Source organism: Argentina silus (assembly GCF_951799395.1).
Source record: "Argentina silus genome assembly, chromosome: 22".
Taxonomy (NCBI): domain Eukaryota; kingdom Metazoa; phylum Chordata; class Actinopteri; order Argentiniformes; family Argentinidae; genus Argentina; species Argentina silus.
This window is the reverse complement of record NC_139676.1, coordinates 9,265,631-9,271,627: the sequence shown is the minus strand read 5'-3', so window position 1 is coordinate 9,271,627 and position 5,997 is coordinate 9,265,631.

The window sequence follows — 5,997 nt, the reverse complement described above, 5'->3', positions numbered from 1 at the left end:
CTTTAATCAGTGAAGTGTATCACTGGTCCAAGTTCAAATGCTGTTCAGGGAACGTGGAAGTCAGTGAACAGCTGCTGCCCCGTGGAAGCGTACAACGAAGACTTCGGCAGAGAGCTGTGTGTTAAACTGTAGGTCCAAATCATTTATCCAAACGGGTTGAGTCGTTTGTCTGTAATCATCATGAGAATAGAAAGAGGAATGAGATTTTCTTTCTGTACTGAAGGCGGTTTGGTAACCTTGAGGTCTGCAAAATAAAAGTAAGTGATATAAGTGATACGCCTCAGAATGTACGTCTGAATATAAAACCCCTAATTTAGCACACTGAACAATACCTTCATATACCACAACAAAATGTACACCATCTCTAATACCAGTTGGGCTTGAAGAACGAAACAAAGAACAAACCTTTACGTGTCAATCCTCGGGTCAATTTAGTTGAGATTAAGAGTCCTGTCATGTCTCCATGTCTGGGGATTAAGAGAGTTTGTTGGCATTCTGGACTATACTTTGTGTGTGTGTGTGTGTGTGTGCGTGTGTTTATGTGCGTGTGTGTGTGTGTATGTACGCGTGCGTGCGTGTGTGTGCATGTTTGTGGGTGTTTATGTGTGTGTGTTTATGTGAGTGTGTGTGTGTGTGTGTGTGGGGGGGGGGGAGGGTGTTTATGTGTGTGTAGATGTGTGTGTGTGTGTGTGTGTGTGTACACTTCTCCCCTTCTTCCCTCCAATAAACCACACTTGGCTTAGAGCTCAAACCCCCACCGAGCCCCCTGTTGCTATCGGATATGCCTTTATTGCCAGCCGTATCTCTGCCAGCGGTCTCCACTGATAACTTGATAATGAGACCAGCCAGGCAAATGTTTTAGACTTAACTAAAGGGACTATTTAAAAAATGGATTTGGAGGATTTGGAGGCATGTGTTGTTGCACGCTTCTGTTTGACAGGGGCTGGCGTTTCAGGAATGGAATGCGGCCGTGTGTGTCGGGCTTTGAAGAGAGAGAGTGAGGGAGTGGGAGAGAGGCTGAGGGAGAGAGGGAGAGAGGGAGAGAGGGAGATAGCATTACCTTAGTGATGACATTTTAACCGTTAGGAATGAGGAGTGGATGAAAGTGGGTGGAAGTGTGAATGGACCAGTGGGTTTTTATGAAAGTGAGCCGGTGCTTGGAAGTGAAAGAAAAAAAAGGGCCTGCTGCTCATTGGGCTTGATAGATTAAACTCACACACACACACACATGCAAGCACAGACATGCACATACATATACACACACACACACACACACACACACACACACACACACACACACACACATACACGCACAGACAAATACACACACATGCACAGACACAGACACACACACACACACACACACACACACACACACACACGCATGCACAGACAAATGCATAGACTTGCACACATACGGACACACACACACACACACACACACACACACACACGGACCACTTCACCAGACCGAACAAACGACTGGACCCCGGATGCTCCTAGAATTTAGTTAACCCCCTGACTTCCAGGCACAAAAGTGGCTTCTATAGAAATGGGACGAGGATGTTAGTTCTGTGCAGCTTCCATGTGAATCGAAAACTTTTTCCCTCCTTTTCATCCTATACTCCTTTCATTCCAACACAAACGGACAGACATCATTCACATCCCATCTCGTTCCAGTGGCCGACCCACAATGGCTGAGGAGCTGCCATTGAGCAGGATTGGGAGAGGAAAGTTCTGGTTCTTTTTCTAAGTCCATAGTCACCTTTTGAACAGCAGACTGTGAATAAGCTTTGGCTATCTTAACGCATTCAATAAATCCCATTAGGACAACTTGAGACACTCTAAGGTCAAAGACACACTCTGAGGGCAAAAACGAGAGCCTCAAATCTCGTCAAAGATAAAGCCAGCTTTTGTGGCCATTTCCCCTTGTGATCTCCTTCTCTTTATCTATCCAAAATGGCGGCTGGTGATTACACACATCCATCTGCGAAGCATCACGTTGGGGTAACAAAACAAACGTTGTCTCCAGCTGGCAGATGTCACTTTGAGACGGCCCTCTTGTAAATCTCTGCATGAAAGTTATGGAGGGTTTTGTGCAGTGGTTAACGTCTACAAAGTGGAGATCCCGTTAAAAAAAAAAAGCCCCTATAACACATCTGGCGTGTCGTTCATAATGAGAAAGCTCTGGAGGTGGCCAGAGGAGAGGAGAAGCAGAGAGTGTCTCAGTAAAACTGTTAAAGAGCTGAGAAGCCTGCTGTTTGGTGGAGTGGAGACACTTTAATTGGACTGTTTATTGTTTTTTCTCTTTTACTCATCTTTCGTTCATCCCTCTCTTTCTGGACGTTTCCCTCTTGTACCTATCTCTGTGTCTCCACATCGCTATCTGTCTAACCCTCTCCATCATTCTGCTCTTTCTCTCTACCCCCCTCCATCCTCTCTGGTCTCTCTCCCTCTTTCTCTCTTTTACCCCCCCCCCCCTCTCTCTCTCCCTCTCTCTCTATCATATACATGGTAGTGTCTGTTGTCCACCAGAGACTGATGTGTCTCCACCTCACTCTGACAGCCTCTATCTTTATCAGTGGGACCATCTAAATCCAGGCTCAGATCTGCGATTCATTGCTGACAGACTAGCACCCCATAAACACTCCGTGGAATGGTAAACGTGTCACATACACACACACACACACACACACACACACACACACACACACACACACACACACACACACACCAAAATGCTCCCCCTCACCACTGAGGACATGTGAGTGATAACCACTAGCACTGCAATGAATGGAGGAGGATAGAGCAGAGTTAAAGCAAAGCCCCCATGGCTGTAAACTAACCCAGATGACTGGAGATTAGAGTTATGGGTCCACTTAGAGGGAGCGTAGGGTCAGTATCTGTGAGGCAGACACTCGGGGGAAGTGTTTGTGGGTCTTAGCAGCTATCTATCAAGGAATTAGCCTAGCTTGCGGCTGATTGGGTTGTTTACGTTCAATCATATATTTTCATGGTGTTTCAAACGGACGTTTTTGTTGGTTATTAGGGCCTTCCTGAATGATTTCCAACACATAAACGATAATTCCCAGCTGAGGTTTTTAGATCAGAAAGGAAAAAAAAAAGTAAGTCTGTGACATTTCACTGCACAGCCCATTACACGTCTACTGTAGGAGTAGAACGTTTATTCAACTGAGATGCTCAGTCCTTGGCAACAACCAACAGATACACAGAGCATCTGGATACTTGGGTGCTATACTGAGAAAATGCATTTACTGTACATCCTCCAAAATGCTCCTAATGGCTCACAGAGGAATAGAGAGATCAAAGAGAGGAGAGAGAGAGAGAAAGAGAGAGAGAGAAAGAGAGAGAGAAAGAGAGAGAGAGAGAGAGAGAAAGCGAGAAAGAGAGAGAGAGAAAGAGAGAGAGAGAGAGAAAGCGAGAGAGAGATAGAGAGAGAGAGAGAGAGAGAGAGAGAGAGAGAAAGCGAGAGAGAGATAGAGAGAGAGAGAGAGAGAGAGAGAGAGAGAGAAAGAGAGAGAGAGAGAGAGAGAGAAAGAGAGAGATCAAAGAGAGGAGAGAGGGGGAGAAAGAGAGAGAGAGAAAGAGAGAGAGAAAGAGAGAGAGAGAGAGAGAGAGAGAAAGAGAGAAAGAGAGAGAGAGAGAGAGAGAGAGAAAGAGAGAGAGAGAGAGAGAGAGAGAGAGAGAGAGAGAGAGGAGCAGCATCATTGCCTTCTCAGCCGTATGTCTAACAGCCCTGAACAAGCGGAGGAGTGGAGGAGGACCCAGGCCCACAGGGACCGCAACCGCACTACATTGTTCCTCGACTCCGACCGCTCAGATAAATCTAATTACGACTATGCAACATATGGACTCTCTAATCTGAATCTGAATCTGCTTTTATTATTGTTATTATTATTGTTATTATGGAGGGGTAATGCAGTAAAGACATGTATCCCTTAGCACCCATAATTGATTTGAACTCTGTTTCCAAGAGGAATATGGATATGAAAATGAAACGGATAGTCCCTCTGGGAAGGCCGATCCGTATTTGCACAGCTGTTCCGAGGGTAGCAGAGCATGTTCCATAAGGTTTTAAACAGCGAAGCAACAATGTTTCCATTAAATGGTGATCTTGCTAAAAGCCCTGGAACGGTGTCCTCTGTTGGTCTGAGATTTTGAGAGTTAAGTTGTTATACAGTGACTGTTAATGCAAAGATAACAGATACCGCGACCTCCATTGAGGCAGTGTCTGGGGATCATTCCAGGCCTCACACACACTCACTGGCCAGTCCTAGATACAGTAAAATGATAAAGATACACATTCCTAAATGCGTATTCGTCTGTACTGGTTCCTGTGTATTCGTCTGTACTGTTGTTGATATGATTTATATGATTTATATGATTTATATGTATATCTGACCTACGGTGTCATTGCAAATATGTTTAAAAAAAGGAAGAAAAACTTGTCATAATTGGAATAAACACAGATGGCTGTAAAGCCTGTGTGACTATGGATCTACTGGTGCCTGTTGGTCTTCAGTGAAAGCTAAGGCCATCTTTCACCTCTCGCCCCGGATGGCCTGTATCAACAAATACAGCCTAGCTGAGAGCCATGTCTTTCTGTACCCACAGACGCGCATGCACGCACGCACGCACGCACACACACACACACACACACACACGCACACACACACACACACACACACACACACACACACACACACACACACACATACACACACACACACACACACACACACACACACACACACACACACACACACACACACACACACAGACACACACTGTACCCTCCAAGACATGCCGATATGAAAGAGTGGATCAGTTCTCCAGGCGCCTGGACCAGGGCGAGGCCTCCTCTCCGCCTGATGTATGGCGAAGCCATGTTGATTTAGCTGTAGATCATCATAGTGTCGTTTAAACCATACCCAGGGATGTAAACCTGCATCGCTGACCCGCGCCATCGCTTTTATGGATGCTCTAGACCGGGTTTAGCTGTTTGAGCTTAAACTGTCATCTCGCCTCTCACTTTGTGGGAACGCAGGTATAAAAACAGGATTGTATGTTTGCTTTGAAGGACATTGCGAGAGGGAGAGGTCAGCCGTCATAAAGTTTGACCACTAAAACGTGTAAAACGGACACTGAAATGCATAAAACGCCATGTTCAACACAGACTTCACACGTGTGGGTGGTGGGAAGATTGCGCGGTGATGGACAGTGTTTGTGTGGTGTGTCTGTGTCTGTGTCTGTGAGAGAGAGAGAGAGAGAGAGAGAACGCAAGAAAGCAAGAAAGAGGAAAAGAGACAGGAGAGACGGAGAGCTACAGACAGAGGTCTTGCGTTGAGTGACACTTTAACAAGAAACCCTAAATACAACATCAGAGACGTTAACTTCAAATCATCGCCGCATATAGAACTCTAAACCAGGCATTAGCACTTTCAAAGTGAACCTACTGCTGAGGACACAGATGCACATGATGAAACGGGGTCAAACGCGTCCTAACCCCCGCTCGTAAAAGGCAATGTGGTTACTTGAGGGGATCATGAGGGCAAAAGGAGGGAGAAGGGGGAGAAATCTGAGTTTATGCACACACACACACACACGCGCGCGCACACACACACACACACACACACGCACACACACACACACAAACAGTTCATGGAGGGGTTCCCTAATCTGCAGAGACAGGAAGAGTGGCCGGGGGGCTTCCGAACCACAGCGCCGCTTTATTGGTCAGCCGTAAACCCTTCACGATCTCTGGGCCGGTGGGTTACCCATAAAACGCTGTTTTAAAAAAACCGACCAGGAATGCTTAAAGCCAGGCGACACGGGCGCCCTCCCCCCTGCCTGACAGTAAAAGGACACCCTTGAGTCCGACAGGTTTACTGCGATCTTTAAAACAGACAGGCTTTTAGCTGCCTCCGAGGAGAGGAGAGAAGGGATTCCATTCCTGTTTATCCGAACAGGATTCCA